The following is a 23,514-nucleotide window of genomic DNA, read 5'->3' on the forward strand; positions in this document are numbered from 1 at the left end:
TATAACTTAAAATTTTGACCCCTGGTCCTCTCTAACCTATTTAATTGGAACAAACTGTCAACTCGAACGCAACCTATTTCCTTCATCATCTTATAAACGTCGATCAAATCACCCCTAAGTCTATGCTTCTTTAAAATGTAGAGTCCCAGCTCTTTTAGCCTATCTTGCTAACTAAGATGCTTTAAACTAGGAATTAGTCTAGTGGCCCTCCTCTGCATCCTTTCCAAAGCCTCAAAATCACCCATCATGTGAGGAGACCAAAACTCGACTCCCGTATTCCAACTGAGGCCTGATAGTTTGTTCCAATTAAATAGGTACAAGGACAAAATCATATGCTTTGTCTTATAGTCAATTGTGCTATACATACGCCCCAACACCCTAATCGCTCTAGCTATCGCTTCATGGCATTGCTTATGAACCTTTAGAGATCTGTGCACTAGAACAACCAGATCTCTTTCTTTTTCCACCTTCTTTAATGCTTTTCCCTGAAGGGTGGATGTATGTTGAGCATTTGCCCTGTCCACATGCATAACGCTGCTCTTCTTTCCAAATTCTTTCATCAGAGATATGCACCATTACCCACTTTGACACCTTACCATCTACATGGAAACAGAGCACAGTATTAACTTTTGAGTGTTTTATGAGGTAATTTATTTGGCACAAGAACAATGTTCTGGGGATATTTTTATATATTTAATTTATCTTTATGAAAGCAGTCATATTAGTGTCAAAATCACTATTTTATTTTCCAAAACTTAATGAAAAAACTTACTTAACTGTCAGTGAAGAGAACATCTTTCCAAATTATCTCCCCGTCCACCCTTGCCAGGTCCCATGACCTCCCAATTAGAGTACCCAATTCTCAGGACCCCCACGCTGCCTGACTCCATGGTAACCAGCCTGGTGCTGTCAAACCCAACCACCATCCTCTTGGTGCTACTAAACTCCAGGAGTCCCACCTTCATTGTTGCTAAGGCTTTGGATACACTCCACAGCTCTGCTAAACCCCAGAACCACCAAAACTGCCAAGCACCAGGACTCTGTCCTGTCTCCAATGCTACCAAAGCTAAAGATCCTCCAGTACTGGTAAACCACAAAACACCCCCTCCCCTCCAGCACTGCTAAATACCTGGTACTCCTCATCTGCCACTTTTCTTTGCATTCTGAGCTTTAACAAAGATTAAAAACTGAGTCTATAGGTAAAGGACAGATAATCATGGTCACCGATTTGAAGTTTTTGCAGAAAAATGTATAAAATCATGGAATTTGAACTTTAAAACACTGGCAAAAATCCCACAATACCATGTAATAAAAACATAATTTGGCTTAATTGACCACCATAAATCAATGTCCTAGAATCATAGAAAGATTACAGCACGGAAGGAGGCCATTCGGCCCATTGAGTCCACGCTGGCTCGACGCAAGAGCATTCCAGCTCGTCCCACACTACCTATATTGGTAGGAAATCGTACATTCTCTGATTCATGGTAAGCAATGCCACGGGAGATCTGCCAGTATACAAAACATAAAAACTACAAATATTAATCGGGCATTTGTACAAAACATAATACACGTTAGTTATCTTTGATTAAAATCTGAATAACTAGCAACGTTCAGTTTGGTTTGAAAAAAAATTCACTCAATGGGTGCTAATAGCTTCATACTAACAGACGCCTTGAAAAGAACATATTTCGTAATGAACTTTATCATAATAGATATCTGAGGTTAAAAAAGTTGCAACTGGATTGGTTTCCCAATATTTGCAACAGAAAAGGAATGCGCTGTCAAGTCTGAATAGACGGTGTCTGATATTTAATTGGCCCGAGTCCCCATCCCCCTCCCCCTCGCCCCAGGTGCCTGCTCGGGGAATTTGGACAAAGAGGAAATGATGTGGTAATAGGCTTGTTAATTACAGCCTGGGACTGATCAGAGCGAGAGACTGTCGCTCCACGGGGCAGAAAAACAGCACAACAAAAACGCATCGGATAGTGCGATCGGCAGCTTTTTCAACCCTTTACACAAGGGAAAACCCAGCAATCGCGACAAAAAAATAATCACAAACTTGGAGTTCCGGAAGAGCAATGTCGGCTGAATTTGGCTGACATCACCGCGTCGGTACAGTTTCGGGGAGCCGTCCTGTTCGTCTCCAAACTCCACTTAGTTCAATGGTTGAACATTTTTTTTTAAGTAGCGGCAAAGCCTGATTGAAGGTTTGGATCGATGTCGGCCTCGTCTAAGGAGGAATTTTGACTTCGCGAGAGGTAAGTTAAAGCTCTTTCCAACTTCAGACAAATAAACGAGTCCTTTCATTAGCTGTGCAGAGCTGATTGAGATAGGTGGAGTGTCAACACATCTTCACACAATCTCCAGATAACATAGATTCAGGGTTTTGTTCTTGTACCCGAGGATTTAGAAAACCTCGGCCAAGTTATTGTTCAAGTTTTCTCCCATCTGATACAGTCGCACAGCTTCAAAAGATCAAATGCCGGTTTGGTTGTTGCAGCCCCAGCCAAGTGTGGTCACAGCTGTTACACATTACAATGCAAAGTTTTAAATCTCTCTTCAACAGGGTAACCATAGGAGCCTGGTCAGAATCCTGGGAACCACACAACTTTTTTCCCCCTTTTGGTACTTTTCTCCAAGTTTAAATGGCGGCTTGAGGTATAACCTGGCAGGGCATTGAATTATATTCACTCTGCCACGCTCGGGGCTGTAATTACTGTCGAGTTTCGACCAAGTTCGATGTCCCATGTGATGGATTATTGGCTGGGAATATATCTTTCACTTTCTGCAGTTTATTTCCTATTGAGCACCATTGCAGCGGACCATTATTACACAGAATGTAAGTAGGGTGACGTTCAGCTCTAAGATATTATTAAACACAGTTCTGCTACTTGTACAAAATTAGTTGAAAGGATAATCAGTGAGGCATATAACTCTCTCTTCATCAGAGGAAGGGATTCTTTCCCCTCAAATACTTGCTTTGATCCCTCTTTATACTCATGCATTTAATTAATAATAACCATAGGTTTCCTTAGGCTGTGTTCTGCAGGCTTTTGGGATAAACTCCACTGCTTTGCTGGTTTTGGACTAGAATCATAGAAAAGTTACAGCATGGAAGGAGGCCATTCGGCCCATCGAGTCTGCGCCGGCTCTATGCAAGAGCAAACCAGCTAGTCCGACTCCCCTGCCCGATTCCCGTAGCCCTGCAAATTTTTTCCTTTCAAGTACTAATCCCGTTCCCTTTTGAAGACCATGATTGAATCTGCCTCCATCACCCCCTCTGGCAGTACATTCCAGATCCCAACCACTCGCTGTGTTTTTTAAAAAAGTTTTTCCTCATGTCACCTTTGGTTCTTTTGCCAATCACCTTAAATCTATGTCCTCTGGTTGTTAACCCTTCCGCCAGTGGGAACAGTTTCTCTCTATCTACTCTGTCTAGACCCTTCTTGATTTTGAATACCTCTATCAAATCTCCTCACAACCCTCTCTGCTCTGAAGAGAACAACCCCAGCTTCTCCAGTCTATCCACATAATTGAAGTCCCTCTTACCTGGAACAATTCTAGTAAATCACTAAGGCCTTCACAGCCTTTCTAAAGTGCGGTTCCCAGAACTGGACACAATACTCTAGTTGTGGCCGAACCAGTGTTTTATAAAGGTTCATCATGACTTCCTTGCTTTTGTACTCTATGCCCAGGATCCTGTCTGCTTTTTTAACTGCTTTCTCAACCTGCCCTGCCACCTTCAACGATTTGTGTACATATACCCCCAGCTCTCTGTTCCTCTTCCCCTTTTAGAATGCGCCCTTTAGTTTATAGTACCTCTCCTCATTCGTCCTACCGAAATATATCCCTCGCATTTTTCTGAGTTAAATTTCATCTGCCTCGTGTCCACCCATGCCACCAGCCTGTCTATATCCTCTTGAAGTCTGTCATTATCCTCCTCACTGTTCACTACACTTCCAAGTTTTGTCTCATCTGCAAGCTTGGAAATTGTGCCCTGTGCACCCAAGTCCAAGTCAATAATATCAAGAAAAGCAGTGGTCTTAGTACCGACCCCTGGGGAATACCACTCTCCAGTCCGAAAGACAACCGTTCACCACTACTCTCTGCTTCCTGTTACGTAGCCAATTCTGTATCCATACTGCTACTGCCCCTTTTTATTCCATGGGCTTGATGACAAGCCTATTATGTGGCACTTTATCAAACGCCTTTTGAAAGTCCATATACACCACATCAACTGCATCGCCCTCATCTACCCTCTCTGTTACCTCATCAAAAAACGTTAGTTAAACACGATTTGCCGTCAACAAATCTGTGTTGGCTTTCCCTAATCAATCCACACTTGTCCAAGTGACTGATAATTCTGTCCCGTATTATCATTTCTAAAAGTTTCCCCATCACCGAGGTTAAACGGACTGGCCTATAGTTGCTGGGTTTATCTTTCCAGCCTTTTTTGAACAAGAGTGTAACATTTGCAATTCTCCAGTCCTCTGGCACCACCCCCGTATCTAAGGATGTTTGGAAGATTATGGCCAGCACCTAAACTAATTTGGCAGGGGGATGGGCACCAGGATGAAGCACTGGAAAGGAGAAACAAGGTGCACAAAGGATTGGGAGATAAACATAGTACTACAATAAGAAATAGTATGATATTAGGTGGGATCAGACTGAGAGAGAGTACAAGAAAGTCTAAGATTGGTATACAGTGCATGTGTAAACGCACAAAGCATGGTCAACAAGATTGGTGAGCTGCAGGTGCAATTAGCCACATGGGAATATGATGTGGTGATAAAGGAGACCTGGCTCAAAAAAGGGCAAGATTGGGTACTAAATATTCCTGGATACAAGGTGTTCAGGAAAGAAAGGAGGAGGGTGGGGGTGTGTGTGTGGCAGTATTGATTTAAGGAGAATATTGCAGTGCTGGGGAGAGAGAGGATGTCCTGGAGGGGTCAAGGACAGAATCCATTTGGTTAGAGTGAAGAAACAATAGAGGTGCTATTACACTACTGGATGTATTCTATAGGCCACCAACTAGTGGGAAGGTTATAGAGGAGCAAATTTAAAGGGAAATTACAGAGAGGTGCAAAAGCCATAGAGTAGTGATAACGGGGGACTTCAACTATCCTAATATAGAGTGGGATAGTAATATAAGGGACAGAGAGGGAGGAAATTTTTGACGTGTGTTCAAGAGAACTTTCTTGAGCAGTACATTTCCAGCCCAACGAGGAAGGAGGCTTTGCTGGATTTGGTTCTGGGCACGAGGCGGGCCAAGTGGAGCAAGTGTCAGATGTTTCCCATTTATGGAATAGCGATCAAAGTATCATAAGGTTTAGAATAGCTATGGAAAAAGACATGTACCACTCTAAAGTAAAAATACTCAATTGGAGAAGGGCCAATTTCAGTGGGATGAGAACATATCTGTCATGGTTAAATTGGAATCAACGATTGGCAGGCAAAACTGTAATTGAACAATGGGTGGCCTTTTAAAGAGGAGATGGTTCGGGTACAGTCTAGGTACATTCCCATGAGGTAGAAAGGTAGGGCAACTAAAGGCAGAACTCCCTGGATGACAAAAGAGAGAGAGTAAGTTGAGGCAGAAAAAAAGGGGGGGGGGGGCGTATGATAGATGTCAAGTTGCTAACATAAGCGAGAACCAGGCTGAATATAGTAGTTTCAGAAGGGAAGTGAAAAAGGAAATAAGAGGGGCAAAGAGAGAGTATGAGAATAGACTGGCGGCCAACATTAAAAGGGAATCCAAAAGTTGTCTTCAGGCCTTTAAATGGGTAGGAAGCGGAGGGGTGGGGCCGATAAGGAGATCTACTCATGGAGGCAGAGGGCATGGCCAAGGTACTAAATGAGTACTTTGCTTCTGTCTTTACCAAGGAAGAAGGTGCTGCCAGAATCTCAGTAAAGGAAGATGTAGTTGAGATACTGGATAGGCTAAAAATTGACAAAAAGGAGGTACTAGAAAGGCTGGCTGTACTTAAAGTAGATAAGTCACCTGGTCCGGATGGGATGCATCCTAGGTTGCTGAGGGAAGTAAGGATGGAAATTGAAGAGGTGTTGGCCATGATTCCCAGGCTAATGTCCCTCTTGAACTAGTCCATGGCCTCCTTCCATTCCAGTCAGGTGGCCATATGTTTGTTGACAGCACCCAGCTCTACTTTGCCACTACTTCCCTCAATCTCAAGACAACCTCTGTGCTGTCAGACTGTCTGCCTGATATTAAGTTGTGGAAGAGTTAGAATTTTTTTTCCAATTGAACATTGGGAAGATGGAAGCATAGTTTTTGCCCCTGCAATAAACACTCCTTCCTTGCCACTGACTCCATCCCCCCCTCCCCGGCACTCTGAATCAAGCTGTGGAAAACCTCAGCATCCTGTTTAATCCAGAACTAAGCTTCAAACCCAGCACCATAACCACCACTAAAAGTGCTTACTTGCACCTCCACAATATTTCCTATCCATGCCCTGCCTCAACCCCTGTCAATGAAACCTTCAACCACATTTTTGTCATCCCCAGACTCAATTTCTTCAATGTTCTTCTTGCTGGCTTCCCAGTCTCCAGTCTCCATAAACATTAACGTCCAAAACTCACCTTCTGTCTGCTATATGTTCTACTCCACCATCACGTATCCTTGTTGATCCACACTAGCTTCCTGTCGCTCAAAACTTTGAATTTTTAAAAGTTCATCCTTATATTCAACTCCTTTCATGGCCCCACCCAACATATTTCTCCAACCTCTTCTAGCCTTATGGTGCCTCCTGCTTCTTTTGGTCCTCTGCTTCTGCTGTTCTGTGTATCCTTTCCCTTTGCCTAACCATTGGCGGCAGTGCCTTCAACTGCCTTAGCTCTACTCTTCAGAATTCTCTCCCTCTGCCTCGCAACTGCACTTTCCAAGTTTAAAACCCATATTTTTAACCAAGCTTTTGGTTTCTCTCCCATCAAGTTATGGCCTCTATTCCTTTTTATTTTTCCTTCCTCTGTATAGTCCTTGGAACATTTTTGCATGTTGTATTTAATTATTTTATTGCAGTGTTTCAAATATGTATTGATTTTGCAAATGTATTTTTAAATTGTAAAGAGGTCCAAAATGAAATTGGCTTGTACTTGAAAGGGTAGGTATGTTCCCTTTTTCTTTCCATCTTTCCATTCATAATCCTAATGCAGATTTTGAGGGAAAATTATCTTCCAAGTGTCAGTACAATTTTTGCCCACTTTCCACCAGGTGGGAAAATGGATTTTATTTGATTGTGTATATTTAAATCATTCTCTAAGTTGGTTCAGCTTTCCTCACTGTTGTATTTTTCTATTTTAGCCAATTATTAGGAAGTGATCCAACCAAGTTGAAGTTAATGTGATTTTTCCAATATTTCTTTAGCCGTGAACAAAATTTAAACCTGAGAAGATTAAAAAAACTATAGGCTGTACGACATAAGAAATGTTTTTGTTCCCCACATGTGCATTGTGCAGTCTTCTCTTCCTCTCTTCCCCCCTGCCCCCAAAACCGTTACAGATAGTTAGAACAATAAATCATTACTTCTTAATACATTTGTTCACAGAAAACATTGTTGTATTATGTTTTGCATTATGTAGAAATGACATATTTCCAAAATATGTTTGTGAAAGTTTATTGGTATGACATGTTTATTTATGTTTCTGAAATTGTACAATTCAAACAGCATGCAATGTTAAAATGTATGTGAAGGTACAACACATAATATAAAAGAGGTTAGATGGAACCATGATTAGGAAAACTCAATAATAACACAAAGTTGTATTGCCATGTTTGGCGTGCAGATTTAACTTTTACATAAAATAAAATTCACATATCCACCATTATATTTTGATGAAATCCTAATGAAAAAAGTCTACAGCACTAAAATTTCATATGCCCATTACACTTACTAAACTTCTTGTCTAGCCTTCCTATTATGGTTGAATCCAGGTTACACTGTCCAATTTTGGCTTCTGATAGGTGGGGCTAATTTCTCTCCTGTACCCTCTGTAATTTTGTTCATGGAAATATGTCGACAGCTCATGGAAAGTTGGGCTGAATTTTGTCTTTTACCTACTTTGGTTCTGTTTAGATGTATCTCTTCAAAATGAATACTTCCTTACCATACTTTTAAGTCTGTTCTCCATATGGACTTTGAATGTCCTGATAGTGACTGCAGGTTCTTCATACTGGACAGATGTGTAAACAGCAAAATCCTCTGCTTGGATCATGATGGTGGTTTGTTATTCTTCTGTCTCATACTCAAGGATATGATGTTGAAAAATCAGCTCTAGAATTTGAATCTCTCTGAATTCATGCTGAGCTATATTGTAATAAGATTATTTAAGAATTTGTAACATCAGGGATGATTGTGTCGAACTTGTGTGAAGTGAAAGGATTATGGGCCACTTTGAGCGACTTGCATATATATTGTGTAATATTCATTGCAATATGTAGTCTCAAGTAGTGTAAATAATAATGGTGCTTTTACACTAGTATAGTGCTGTCTCGTAACATGCTGATTTTTGCAGTGGAGACACAGATTTACCAGGGTTTCCAGATCCACTCTGATTATGGTCCATGACCTTTTTAAAAGCGGTGAACCAGTACAACAGTGGTTGCTTGGTGTCTTGATGTAAATTCACATTATAACACTGGTATGTATGGACCAATGGGCTGGCTCAGCATCTCTTCCCTCAAAATTTATTGAAAACATTATATACAACAACAACTTGCATTTATATAGCGCTTTTAATGTAGTAAAATGTTCTGAGGTGCTTCACCAAAGCGATTTTTCAAACAAAATTTGACACCAGCCACGTAAGGAGAGGTAGGTAGATTTTAAGGAGCGCCTTAAAGGAGGAGAGAGGGGTGAAGAGGCTTAGGGAGGGAATTCCAGAGCTTAGGGCCTAGGCAGCTGAAGGCAAGGCCACCAATGGTGGAGTGATTAAAATAGGGGATGCGCAAGGAGCAAGAATTGGAGGAATGCAGAGATCTGAGGATTGTAGGGCTGGAGGAGGCTATGGAGGGATTTGAAAACAAGAATGAGAATTTTAAAATCGAGGTGTTCCTGGACTGGGAGCCAATTAGGTCAGCGAGCACAGGGGTGATGGATGAGCAGGACTTGGTGCGAGTTAAGATACGGGCAGCAGAGTTTTGGATGAGCTCAAGTTTCTGGAGGGTGGAAGAAGGGATGCTGGCCAGGAGAGCATTGGAATAGTCAAGCCTAGAGGTAATAAAGGCATGGATACAGATTTCAGCAGCAGATGAGCTGAGGCAGGGGCAGAGACAGACGATGTTACAGAGGTGGAAGTAGGTGGAAGAGGAATATAACTGTCTGTTGTCTCTGTCCTGCAGACCTGTTGAAAGGGACTGACTCAAAACGAATAGCTGGTCTTCTGCACTCTCCGTTTTCGAAATCTGCTTCTAGGAAAGCAACATACAGGTGAGTTGTGTATCGCTCTCCTAAAGTTTGGGATAAATATTTTAAAACGCTTTATATAATCACTAGATTCACTGATGTTGTCACAAACATTTGGCATATCACAGATTGAATATTGCGGCCAATCTTTTTTTGTCAAGATTGCATTATTGTGTTGAACTGTGGACCTTTTATTATTAATAGCATTTTTTTGGTATAGGAATGTCTGCTGAAAGTCATTGATGTAGCAGGTGTTTAAATGATCTCAACTTTTTTTTCATATTAGCATTATATGTTTTCAGCTCTTAATGGTAGGCATTTTTTATGCCTAAGAATGTATTTTTGTGAGTTTTTTTTTACAAGTGCTTGTAAAACCAGTATGGACAACTCAGATTTCCACCTTTTTTTATAAAATCCTGATATAGTTTTACAGCCTGTGCAGAGCTGAAGATGTAATTTCCAAAGGTCAAATTTTGGCTTTCTTCCAATGACTAAGGTGTCAATTATCAATAGTTTTTTTTTCTGTTGGTTAAAGTTTTTTTTTGCATCAAAAAAAATAAGTAGTTGAACATGCAACAAAAAATATCACCTACAACTCCTCTGTCATTAAAATGTTAAGTACAGGTCAGAATTGTGATAATTGGAACCTACAAACTATAGAATTTTAATTATTTTAAAAGGACATGATGTAATCTCCACTACAGATCTGAAAGAGCAAACATATGTTTATAATCTACAATTAAAATACATGTATCATACCAACACTCTGAACTTTGAGTTGTGTGCTTCAATAAATTACAGAACTCTTGTTTGACAAATGCTTGTGATGTTTAAAGTGTGGCAATATCTATGGGGCATACACAAGACGATTCAAATCTATGCAGTTTAGTATCAATCTTTGAGTGATGCTGGTTTCAGTTTTAAATATTCAGTGGTAATCATTCCAAAGTATCTTGGCTATTTAAAGATACTCTTCAGAAAATAAAATTAATGCAAAGGGCTGTGTTGTCTTTAGAGGTATTGGGTGATTGGTACTAATGTGTGTTAGGAGAAATCTTAAGCATTAATGTTGTTTGAAAACATTTAATTTGAAACCTCTAATCGCTGCCACCACCAGTGATGGACCTGTAACCACCAGTACTTCATCTTAGTGTTGTACAGTTCAAATATTTCTGCAGACAATTTCTATTGCTCTTTACTTGGAGATGTTATTAAGGTCTTTGCATTATATTGGTTGTTTGATCTGTTTGCTACTACAACTCATTTCTTCTGTTTTTGAAGTCATTTTGGTTTGAGTCAGTCTCTGGTGTCACTCAATCTCTGAAGTGTCATATATTTTCTTTGCTCAAAACATTGTTCTGGTCACAATGAGGATCAGTTTCAGCCCATCCTTCAATAGGTTACATGTTCTACATGTGGTTACTGGGCTTTCCCAGCAGCTGAATACTGAAACATCACCAATGTTAACTTCTGATCAGGTGTAACTTTTAAGAACATAAGAACATAAGAAATTGGAGCAGGAGCAGGAGTAGGTCAATCGGCCCCTCGAGCCTGCTCTGCCATTCAATAAGATCATGGCTGATCTGATCCTAACCTCAAATCTAAATTCATGTCCAATTTCCTGCCCGCTCCCCATAACCCCTAATTCCCTTTACTTCTAGGAAACTGTCTATTTCTGTTTTTTAAATTTTATTTTGAAGTATGTAAAGCTGATCTGTCCTTCTAGAAGGATACGTTGAAAGCAATCCTTGATGTGTTGCCTCTATATAACGTGAGCCAGAGTTTGGAGCACGGCATTCAATCTAATTCCTAAAAAGAACCAGGAGTACTTTGACTATCTTGTCCAGCACAAGATGTCTTAAGTCTTTGCTACTGTATTTTTTCAGTTCACTGGTTGGCCACCAGTCAGAGCTGGTGCTATTCTGGAGCAGGTAACTGAGGTAAAACATCAGTGTGAGCCAGCTGATTTTTTTTCCATCTCATTTCCAAAGCCTTAAGAGTTGGCTGGTACAGTATCTGAATCTGAAAGTGCTCCTTCTTTCTACAGGTGTGTGATGCAGAACTTTATTAACATAAGATTTATAGCTAAACTGATTTCAGATGTTTACTGTTTGTACTAGACCTTGTTGCCACTAAATATTTTTCATGTTTCATGGAGCTGACTTTGCATCATATTCCAAAATGCCCTAATAATTAGAATATTGTGCGTGGATTTAAAATTACATTGATGTACTGGAAGGGTTCAGGAAAAAAAATGATCAAGGTGATTTTGGGACTTGGGTTATGAAGAGGGACTTGCTGAAATGAACTTGTCCTTGCTGGAGATTAGAAGATTGAGAAGCAACATGATGCAGATTTTTTAAAAGCTGAGAGGAAATGATAATACAATTTAATGACATTTGGGATTGTGAACTCAAAACTGGAGGATGCCAGTACAGAATTAACCAATCTTAAGTCCATTGAGATTAACAAGAATTTATTTTCCAACTGCAGATTAGAAATTCTGTGGAACAGACTCTCAGCTGAAGCAGTTAATGTTGTCCATTAACACTTTAAAAAAACCCCACTAATCTTGTTAGGGACAGGATAAAGATTAGAACGATAAATACAACGGAAGTGCTTTAATGTTAGTGTGGAACATGATCATTCCTGAGCTGCTAGGATTGTTTATTCTGAAGGATTTAAGGTTAGATGTGTACAGTCTACTCCTAATAATTCAGTAATTTTTGTCTTTTAAAAAAAAATTATTCAGTAATTTGAATTAAGTGACTTTGAATTATCAAGAGTAGGTTTTATTTGATCTGTCACTGGTGGTAGGGAGAAATTTTGCAAAACATTTCCTCAGGGGATGAAGTAGATTGGATAGCACTGACACTGGAATGGTTTACATGAAGTCTGTGGAATGCGTATGTTTGCTAGGCTGAATAACTTTTTTTCTATGTTTGTTTATGTTCTTATGACTGCACAGAGCAAGGGTACTCAAACTATACAGCCCTTGGTTCAAATGTGGTCCCTTGGCTCTGGTATTTCATAAAGCCCAGGTGACTCAGTTCCAGTTGTGCTTTTATTTTTAACTTACTGGTTTGTCCTGTTTTGAATTTTGGGAGCGTGGGGGTTTGGAAAAGGATGTTCTTGATGCTGTTACCTCATTGTTGGATAAATTCTTAGGATCTCCAGCTTGAATTATATACCAATTGACAGGAACATATCTATATAATAGTAAACAGTATAGAAAAAGTAAATAGTTAACACTACTTCAGACTAAACTGTGACCGTGAGACAAAGGACAGTGAGTCAAACCAATGAAAGGAGAATTTAGGAAGTTTTTCATACAAAGAGTGATCAACATATGGAATGGACTTCCAGGCAGCATAGTGGGAGTGAAAAATATGGAATCATTTAAGAAACAGTTGGATGCTGCGATGGGGGTGGGGGCTTTGTGGGTATTTTTGGATGGATGAAACATGCTTGGCCCAATAACTCATCTATATGGATCTTATGAACTATGATCTTTTGAAATAAGTATTAAAAACAAAAATATTATAAACCTGCAACAAAAAGTAATCGAGGTAGCACTTGTGGCATCTCCAGTTGCACTGGAACCAAAGCATAAAAAAATTGTACGCAGTCCAAACCTTTTTTTAATATAAAATGTTATCCCAAAAGTCATGCTGCAGTACATCTGTCTTCCAGTGCCTTCCCCAAGTGGCCATTATTCCTGTGTAAACTTGGAAATGTTTGAGTAGTCATTCAGCCATGAGCCCTATTGCAGCTGCGTCTGATATATACATATGTATTTTCCATCTGAGAACATTGGATAGCAGTTGTTGGGTGGGAGCCCTAGTGGACTTTATATTTTTGTGCAGGCCAGGGTTTGAACCAGGTATACTACAAGTTCAGTACTTTTTTTTTCCCCCCCCACCCCTCCTTTTTCCTCTTCTACCCCCTTCTCCAATTCAGAGTTTTGGGATCCTGGAAAAGAATGAAATGGAGTAGATGGCAGTGTTGAGTCTTGATTTCAACTCTGTCTAGTTCAATTTAAGCAGATAATGACAAAGATGTCAAACTGCCAATTTGGAAAATGAAACCACAGTTTCCACTTAGAGATTGAATGCGCTCCATGATAAGGTGGCAGAGAAATGTGTATCACCTTTCTGGCTGAAGAAAGTGTCAGTTTTTTTTGCTTTCCTCATCTAAGGAGGCTTTGATCCTTGCTGGGATATGGTCATGAGTACTGATCCTTTTAGTATTTTTTTCTTTTTTTTTTCTTCCCCCCCCCCCCCCCCCCCCCCAAACCAAGTGTCCATTCTGAGCTGAGACCGTAAATTAGTAGGCTATTTGATATTCACAATTGGCCTCAACTGACATCCACACATGCACTTTGCCACTGACTGACCCTTCCAGGAATCAGGAATGGGAATCCTGACTTTTATTTCTCTTCCCATCTCATTGACACCGAAGCCAATTTTAATTTGCCTTCACTCAGTGTTGTCTCAGCATAGACTAAGGATCAAGTCAGGGACCTCCCTGATGTGTATAGTTCAGCCCCTGTACTGGTGGTGTAATTATGTGTATCAAAGACTTGGGCAACCCATTAATGAAACGGAGATCATTACAGTATTGTGCTGTGCTAGATACTAGCAAGAAAGTATGCAAAAATATTCTGCATGTGTAACAGCCGATCTTTAAGCTAATTTGTAGTACTGCAATTTTGAATAACAAAGCAAATCGGGTACTGGACTGCATTCACAGGACTATCCGTCACAAAATGAAACATACCATTTTGTCCTTGTATAAGGATTTAGGCCTCATTTGGAATAGTGTGTTCAGTTTTGGCCCTCTCAAATGGTGGGTGATATTGAGGCTTTGGAAAAGATTCAGAGGCATCTATATACTTTAGAGAAGCATAGTTGCGGCGATTTGATTGAGGTCTACAAAATAACGAAGGGACTAGATTGTATGGTGGGTGGGTCAGGCCCTGTGCTGAGGGTGCAGCTGAGTGATGTTAGTGACCTGGAGAGGTTTACTGTGCCTGCCCAGTGCCTGGATGCAAGGTCCTCAGCAAAATTGATCCTCTTATTTGATGTTTTGGAGCCTACTCTAATTTTGAGAGCGCATCTTAGTATAACTTTTTAAAATAAATTAAATAAACTGGGTCGCTCGGAAACCAACAACACACTTTAATATTTTCTGTCTCATGTTTGTGTTCTATAAGCAATGGGAGTAAGTAACAGCCTATCTGGTTCTGACAGGCTCCAATTGCACCTTACAAATGATCTGATTGGTCAATACTGGTAATCTTCAGTGCCAGTGGGGGGAAAAATTATTTTTCTTGTAAAATGCTGTTAAGTTGAAAACTTGGCTGTTTCAAAACGCTGATGACTAATATGTTAGCCTTAACAATGATCGATGCCTTCTTATGCAGTCTAGTAAGGCTGCTAACAAGGAAGAAATAATACAGCAAATTTTGAATCTGGCATGATTCATTATTCTTGAAGCTATGCTGAATGTCTTTAATAGAATGATTCCATGAACATTTCTTCATCTGTTTTAAATCTCAAACATGTTCTATCATAGACATCAAACTAGTGGTTCAGTAATTCTTATGATCATGTATCAGCTCTTTCTGTAACATCCATTGTCTTTCAGCTTTCCAGTACTCTCAATGTTCTTTTTGAGACCTAAGGACATTTGTCTCTTCCTGAATCTGAAACATGGTTGGATGTATCCCATCTGATTCATGTGTTCTTTTCATGTTCTATGATTTTCTTCTTGACTGTGTGTTTTCTGGTATTTATATAAACGAGTTTGATCCTTATCTGTGCGGGGACCGCCTGCAAATATTGACATGCCCCTGGGGATACCCAATTTAACTTCAGTAAGTTTGCAAAGGAAAACAGTGCCATCATTGCAGAAATTTTTTTTAAAAAAAATGAATCTCTAGGAATATAAATAATGTGCTAGTAAATCAACAAATACAGAAAAAATATAGAAAGTTGAATTTGTGGGCCTTGCCATGAAAACCTATTATTTACATTCATTGTGGACTTTTTTTAATACTGAGATTTTCACCACCAGAAAATCAAATTATCTCACTGTTCTGGAGCTAATCGATTATAGTTTAATGGCTAATTTCCTGTTGTCAGTGTTTCTTCTATCACTCTTTTGAAGTTCCAATGTACTGTTAAATTTTGATTATTGAACAAGCATGTTTAATTCAACTAATATTCCTTGCAATACTGATTTTAGTTTTGGAAAGCTGTAACTTTAACCTAGTAACAGTGCTAAACTTGTTTGCTGAAATGTTGCATGGCTAGATGTGGTTGAAACTAGTCTATAAGCTTGCTGCTGCTTTCCTGGGTCTGACAGTACGTTACCTCTGGTTTAACTGTAAGATTATTCCATTGAATCAGCCGAACTGAAGTTTATTGGTTTCCTAGTTTCTGCGCACACAATCCTGAACAATGTTTGAAGTGGAGGGGAGGGTTAATAGCACCAACATTTTTTGGCATGTACCAGCGGGATTGGAGGATCTTATTGTTATAGTAACTACCTAAATAACAATATAATGAGTCACTCACTCACCTGACGAAGGAGATAATCTCCGAAAGCTTGTGATTTTAAAATAAAATTGTTGGACTATAACCTGGTGTTGTAAGATTCTCTACATTTGTAATCTGACCCTTTGTGTATTCGGTATACTGGGATGTACTGTTTTCCGTGGCTAACCTGTCTGAACACCAACGACACCTTTTGATAGACTGGGACACGATCACACCAAATATAAGCTATGCGATTTGAGAACCTTTCACTCACTCACCTGACGAAGGAGATAATCTCTGAAAGCTTGTGATTTTAAAATAAAACTGTTGGACTATAACCTGGTGTTGTAAGATTCCTTAATTTGTCCACCCCAGTCCATCACCGGCATCTCCACAGCAATAAGAAATTAGGCAGTTTTTCTGGTTATTTACGAAAGACACCTTGCCATTGTGTTGGAAAATCCATTGATCTCTGTTGGTCAGTGAGAGGGACAGCCTTTTTGACAGAGTGTGAGAGGCTTTGAAGAAGAAAGCGGACACCAAGATAGGCAGGCAGAAGAAGGCTGTGTTAAGACTGGGAACTGCATTGTAATAAATGGGATAGCCAGGTGGTGAAGGATCGAATACTAGATCTGGTCTTCAGTTGCTTCCAAGCCTTTATTCAGAGATCCACATTACCCCCTCCATACCTTAGATAAACTCTCATATAAATGGCTACGAGAGAGTCCCCAATTGATACGCACCACCTGAATACAATTAACACATTGATATAAATCATATGAATTCAATTAACATGTAAGAGAGTGGTTCTGTCTTGGTCTGTGGGACAGTATAGATTATTTAGTTTAAAAGCTAAGTTATTTTGCATTCTAGTACAAATGTAAGTTGTGCCATTTGAGCTAAATTGACTTTGATCATAGCTATTGTTCTGTATATTTCACTGTGCTATGGAATAAAGCAAATTACAATTTGAACCAAACTTTGCCTCATCTAGTTCTACCTCCGTCACCTTCAGAGAGATTGTAAATCACGTGCAAAAGGTACGAGTTTCTGGTCTAGATCACAAAAGGGTGATAGTGTAACAGTGTCATACAAGTAGATATAGGACAGTGTGAGTCAGTTCCTGAAAAGTAAGACACCCCCCACCAAGCCACTTATGGGAACATACTGCTGTGTATGTGTATTAATATTAAAAGTTGCTTACATTCCTTAGTGTAAGGCCAATCTGTTTGGTTTGCTAGTAAGCCACTCCATTATAGTCATTTATAATCCACTTGCTTTGCATAGAATGTTTCCTAAGTTTGATTTTGAATAATGAATTTTGCAAAAACTGCAAATTAATAGTCATTCTAAATTTATGCAAAGTTTGTGATCTCAAGGGGGATTCAACGTGCAGGGGTTAATAGTGCAAAGCACATCCACATCATCACATCATGATTGGTAGTGGATCCTCAGTCTCCCCCCATCTAGCTACCTTCCAGCTTACTCCCTCTGCTTCCAAACTGCCTTCTCCCTTTGTGAGTTCATTCCCTGTGCCCCTGACATTTTCATAATCTTCGCTCCACTGTTGTGTTTGCTGTACATTTGTAGTTCTGGTTTGGATGTAAAGTTGTTCTGCTATCCTTTTTGCTTTCCTTAACAAGAACCTTAAAACAAAAAATCAATTGGCGTTACATTGGGCACGATTTTGACCTCTAACCAGGAGGGGGGGTGGAGGTGGAGGGGGGGTTGGAATTTTCGGGTGCGAAACCCAGAAGATAAGTTGGCGGACATTGCAACTTTGAGGTCAACAAATTTTACTTCAGGGCTTAGTGTCCCAGCAGCCAGCCCGAACAGGTAAGGTTAAATTCATTTAAGTGATTGACAGGAAGGCCTGTGGTAGCGGGCTGGAAGGCCGGGATCGGAGGGAGGGATTGTAGGCCGGGGAGGAGGCGATCGGGGGGGGTCTGATGCTGGGACTTGGAGATTGGAGGTCAGGTAAAGAATCGAAGGTAAGTGGGGGGGCCACCATCGGTGGTGGTGGGGGGGATGTGGTGTGCGGCGCCCAGTCATTGGGTTCCTGTCGGCCAGATGAGCTTTTTAGGGCCTGGATGAAACACTCTTGCTCCTCCAGGCCCACAAGCAGTACAATAAAGGCACTCACCTCATGGATCCGGCCCTTCCCGCCTGCTTTCACCTGATGTGAATCAGAAGCAATGGGAAACCTGAACAGATAAGGTTAAATTCATTTAAGTTTTCCAATACACAAAGAATTAAGTACTTCAAGTATTTCAATGAGGTATATTGGCTCGCCGGCTTTAAGCAGGAGCAGGTCTTCCTGGTGTCGGTTGTGCACGTGCATACAAACCTGCCTAGGTTAAACCCAGAAGTGGCCAAGTTGGAGCCGGGATGCGGTCCCGCTCTAAAAAGTTGCTATTTTAACCTGTCACCGGCCCCCAACCCACCTGTTCTTGGGGGTTAAAATTACCCCCATTGAGTCTGCAGCACAGAAACAGGCCATTTAGCCCAACTGGTCTATGCCAGCATTTATGCTTCACAAAAGCCTCCTTCCTCCCTATTTCATCTACCCCTTTCAGCATACCCTTCTACTCCTTTCTCCCTCGCGTGCTTATCTAGCTTCCCCTTAAATGCATCTATGCTATTTGCCTCAACTACTCCTTGTGATGGCACGTTCCACATTCTTATCACTCTTTGGGTAAAGAAGTTTCTCCTGAATTCCCTCTTAGATTTATTAATGGCTATTGTAAATTGATGACCTCTAGCTTTGGACTCCTCCACAATTGGAAACATTTTCTCTAAGTCTACTCTTTCATTATCTTAAAGACCTCTTAATCAGGTCACCCCTCTGCCTTCTCTTTTCGAGAGAAAGGAGCCTCAGCCGTTCCTGATAAGTATATCCTCTCCGTTCTGGTATCATCATTGTGAATCTTTTTGCACCTTCTCCAGTGCTTCTATATCCTTTTTACAATATGGAGATCAGAATTGTTCATAGTATTCCAAGTGTGGTCTAATCAAGGTTCTGTACAAGTTTAACATAACTTCTCTGCTTTTCAATTCTATCTCAGAAATGAACCCCAGTGCTTGGTTTGCTTTCTTTATGGCTTTATTAACCTGCGTTGCTACTTTTAGTGATTTGTGTATCTGTACCCCTAGATCCCATTGCTCCTCTACCCCATTTAGAGTTATTTTCCAAGCAATATCTGGCCTCCTTATTCTTCCTACCAAAATGCACCACCTCACACTTATCTATATTGAAATTGATTTGCCAATTACAATCTGCCAATCTGCAAGTTTATTAATGTCGTCTTGAATTTTGAAGCATTCTTCCTTTGTATTATCTACAATCCCCAATTTCATGTCGTCCAAAGTTTGAAGTTGTACTTCCGATTCCCAAGTCCAAAATTGTTGATGTAAATTGTGAACAACAGTGGTCCCAGCACTGATCCCTGTGGAACCCCACTTCCCACCAATTGCTAGTCTGAGTTGCTACCTTACCCCCTACTCTCTATTTTCTATTTTGTAGCCAGCTTGCTATTGATTCTGCTACTTGCCCCCTGATTCCACATGCTCTGACCTTAGTCATGAGTCTACAATTCGGTACCTTATCGAAGTTGCTTGTTTAGTTTTGGGGGGGGGGGGGGGGGGGGGGGGTTTACAACAGCAACTTCCATATAGCATACTAACTTCTATTTGTCTAGATACCTTTTTAAAAACTCATGGGAATACATTTTGCTTTTTATATTTGAACATTTTTCCACAAAGAATTTTTAAAAGCCCCAAAATGTGACTATTTTGTCAGTGTTGGAATAGGCTTTTAAAGATTTGGGAGGAAGGTAGAGAAGTGGGGAGTTTTAGGAAAGAGTTCCAGAAAAAAGGGCCAAGCCGGCTGAAGCCTCTAGCGCCAAAGGTGGAGTGGAGTTGGGAGGGGATGCACTGTAGGCCAGAGTCACAGGATTGGATTTCCTCTTGCACAGTGAAGGCCATAGTGTAAATAGAAGTTTGAACAGTTTAGGGCTATCCATTATTAAAATATCTGCCCATCGTGTGTGCCAGCTCTTCACTAGAGCGAACCAAAACTAATTTCACTAACCTGATCTCTCATCCATAACGCTGCATCTTCCTCTGCTTCAAATATTTACTCTTCCCTTTTAAAAATGCAATGTATCTGCCTCAACTATTTCTTGTGGCAAAGCATTCTATGCTGTAACAATCCTTTTGTATATAGAAATTTCTCCTAACCCCTCTCTTCACACTGTGACTATTTTAAGTCGATGATCCACTTGTCACTGACTCCCTAACTAGAGGAAATAATCTTCCCCTATTCACTCTATCAAAACCCTTCATAATTTTAAAAACCTCTAAAATCTCCACTTGGCCTTCTATGTCCCAGTGCAAATAGTCTCAATTTCTCAAAGTTTGCTTTACCATTCCATCCCCAAGGGTACTACAAATTACAATTTTCAAATTGTAAATCATAAGTAATTATCTCGTAAAATATTAGCATTTGTAGATAGTCCCTTAGTAGAGGCTGTTGCAATTTATTAATAAAAATCTCCAATATTCCCCACTTTCCTTCCTTTCACTAGTAAAGTTCCCAGGACATTGCTGTCCCTTCAGCATGCCACCCAGATGGCCATTGTTCAAGTGAGCTTTGGATATCTGATTGTGGAGGATGTCACAGCCAAACTGACTTTACCCTCATCTGTTCCCTAAATCACAGGCACTCCGGGTGAAAACCATGAACTCCGCATCTAACATGCATTTTAAATTAAAAGTACACTTATTAGAATATATAATACATAATCCTTAATTGGAGCTATTGTTACCAAAATCAGGGTCCAGCTCTCATGCTGGCTACCAAGTATTCTTGATTGGCTAGTGAAATTTAACCGTTGCAAATTGAGAAGATAAGCGTTTAAACTGAGACACTGATATTTGTGCTAAGCCTTTTTTATGTTGGTGCTGTTTTAATTCGAATTCCGGGCAACCAGTGTCTTTGAATCAACACCTGGTGTTTACATTGCTAAACCGGCTACTTACCCTAGCCCTAGACTCTCAGACTTTTTTTTCTAAATCTATGAATTTGTTATCTGACTAAGTCAGCTGGAGTTAGCAATGTTAAATAAGAGTTGACTCGGGGATACCAGTTTCCTGAATTCTGAATTAAAATAATTGCAATATAGAAGTAGTTTGTTTCTCAAGATTCAGCACTAGATACTGCTAACTTCCCTTGATCTTTTGTCTGTTGAGTTTCTTTTCTTATGCTTCTTTGCTAGAGTGTAATGCAGATCGGGGAGGGGAGGTAAAGAAAGATTTTTGCAATGGAGTTCACTCATCAAAGGAAGTTCTAGAGAGCTTTGAGGGTATAAGTAAACATAGAGCTGGGCAATATGAGATAAAGAGAGCACAACTGAACTGGGAGATAATTCCATATTAGGATAGGTAGAGAACAAAGTAAGAAGAAAAAAATTCCTTAGGCTCCTGTGTTCTGCTCCACTGGAAATGTTTCAAGCGGGTGACACGCGAATACTCGTATGCATGTTCCTTTGTTTTGGACTCTTGCTGTTAGAATGTGTTTGAGGAGAGAGCTCAGGTTATTCGTTTTTAAAGATGGAAGGGGAAAGAGTTTAACATGTAAGCATCACTGTTTAAAACCAAATCTGTGAACCACCTCTATATACTTGGTACTTAACTTCACTCCCTTCCAAAATGTGTATAGTCTAGGCTTCTTAATTTGAAGTTGCTTTATTTGAATTGAAATCATGCAACAAAAAAAAAGTCTGTGCTGCTTTATCTAATTACTGGATAATTCAATTATTTTTGCGCCAACTCAAGAATGACCGATTTATAAATAAGCCTTTGACTTACGAATACTAGTAGTTTTGCGGACATGGTAACCAATATATAGGCATACCTGACTGTTTTTCCCCACTCCAATACTGTGAAGAACTAAGGGGAAATACAAATGTTGACGGCAGATAATTGGTGCAGTTCTAGGAGGATCCAGGATGCGTGCTTCCTCAGAAAAATGCCACTTGCAGCTTTCACTCTTTCCTTCATTGCCATCCACTTTCTGTTCTTTCTCTCCTCCAGTGTAGCTATTGATGTCAATGAAAAAGAAAATTGGAATGGAGTGTAAAATGGGCTGCCGATTCACTATAATCTGTTTTGCATTCCTGCCTAAGTCAAATTTATATCTCATGGTATTTTCAAAGTAGTCCAGTGCTACTTTCAGATTAACCTGTGAAAGAGTTCATTTCAAAATGGAAGTTCTTTGTATTGCACTTTTGGTACAGAACTATTTTTGAAAGTGGCTAATCATTAGTGTTTTTGCACTGCTGATGGTAAAACCACCCCATTTACAGAGCAGAGGAAGTAATGGACAAGAATGCTTGCTGTTTGTGCTTTTTTTAAAAAGAAAATCTGTCCTATGCTCAACTCCTCGTCCCACAGTAACTGAAGCATTTTTGGACCACCTATCGTTAGTGGCTCCAGTGCTGAACTGTTAACTGTAGAACAATAAAAACTTAAAATATACTTATTCACTCACTTTGGGCATACAGCATATTGATGTATCCGTTTTTAATACTTTTTTTTATTTTGCACTAATACTGATGAACGGTCCTAAATCTGTTTCAGTTGCAGTGTGAAGAGAGGAATGGAGATGGTCTTATTTCTTGACTTGCTAACTTCACCTTTGTTGCCATCTCATTGCGGAAGGAAAACTGAAGTCAAAAATGGTACATGGGATTTTTGACTACTGGAAATCCACCAGAGAGGTGGATTTCATTTTAAACTAGCAGTTTGCGCACTCAAAATTTTGCGTGACAAATGGGAGGCAGAATTGTGCACTCGGTTGGATCCAGTTTGCTGCTGTGAATAAGATGTTATGCTTTTTTTTTTGTCCAGTTGGTTTCTAGAGGCAGGTTTTCATTAATGTCCCCTACTGAATCTGACTTCCTGCTGTTTGAAAGGAATTGCCACATTTTATTACTATTCTCATGCATTTTGCCACTGTCCATAATTGACAATAGTTCATTATTGGCAATGTGTCTGTGAAAGCAATTACCCATTTGCAGTTAGATTCTAATGTGCACTTTAATTTAATATCACGGCTGTAGACAAGCTGTATTGCAGTACAACTTGACACCAATCTGATTCATCCTCCCCTGAAATGTTGGACAGTTTGCCAAGGCCACACCCATTAGTTTCCAGAACTAGCCTATTATTAAAGTACAGTCCAAACATAGCCGAAAAAAATCCATGCACTATTTATAGAGGGTCTGACCTCATTGGGGCTAAATATTGAATACATGTGGGAAGTTTAAGTGGAGCTGACTCTTGGCATAGCAACTCCATGGATTTTTTTTTTGCACATGAATGCTATGTTCTACCATTGACAGGCAGTATAGTTGTCTTGATTTTTTTTTAAAAAGTGGAGTTGATGCAGCTGCAAATCTAGTGACCGTTTTAACTGCATTACATCTGTGCCAAGTGAAATTACACTTAAAGTTTTGCGCTTGTTTATGTTTATTTTGTATTGTGCTCAC

The 23,514-nt window shown here is 40.0% G+C and overlaps 1 protein-coding gene across 1 annotated transcript in view; it reads left to right on the plus strand.

Annotated features, from left to right (window-relative positions):
* Positions 1 to 1,853: 1,853 nt before the first annotated feature.
* LOC137323667 (activin receptor type-1-like) overlaps positions 1,854 to 23,514 on the plus strand; it is a 101,801-nt gene continuing 80,140 nt past the window's right edge. The window contains exons 1-2 of the mRNA XM_067987433.1: positions 1,854 to 2,261; positions 9,359 to 9,446. The gene's annotated coding sequence lies outside the window, so the exon portion shown is untranslated. The remainder of the gene's footprint in view (positions 2,262 to 9,358; positions 9,447 to 23,514) is intronic.

This window comes from Heptranchias perlo, chromosome 7 (assembly GCF_035084215.1).
Source record: "Heptranchias perlo isolate sHepPer1 chromosome 7, sHepPer1.hap1, whole genome shotgun sequence".
Classification (NCBI taxonomy): domain Eukaryota; kingdom Metazoa; phylum Chordata; class Chondrichthyes; order Hexanchiformes; family Hexanchidae; genus Heptranchias; species Heptranchias perlo.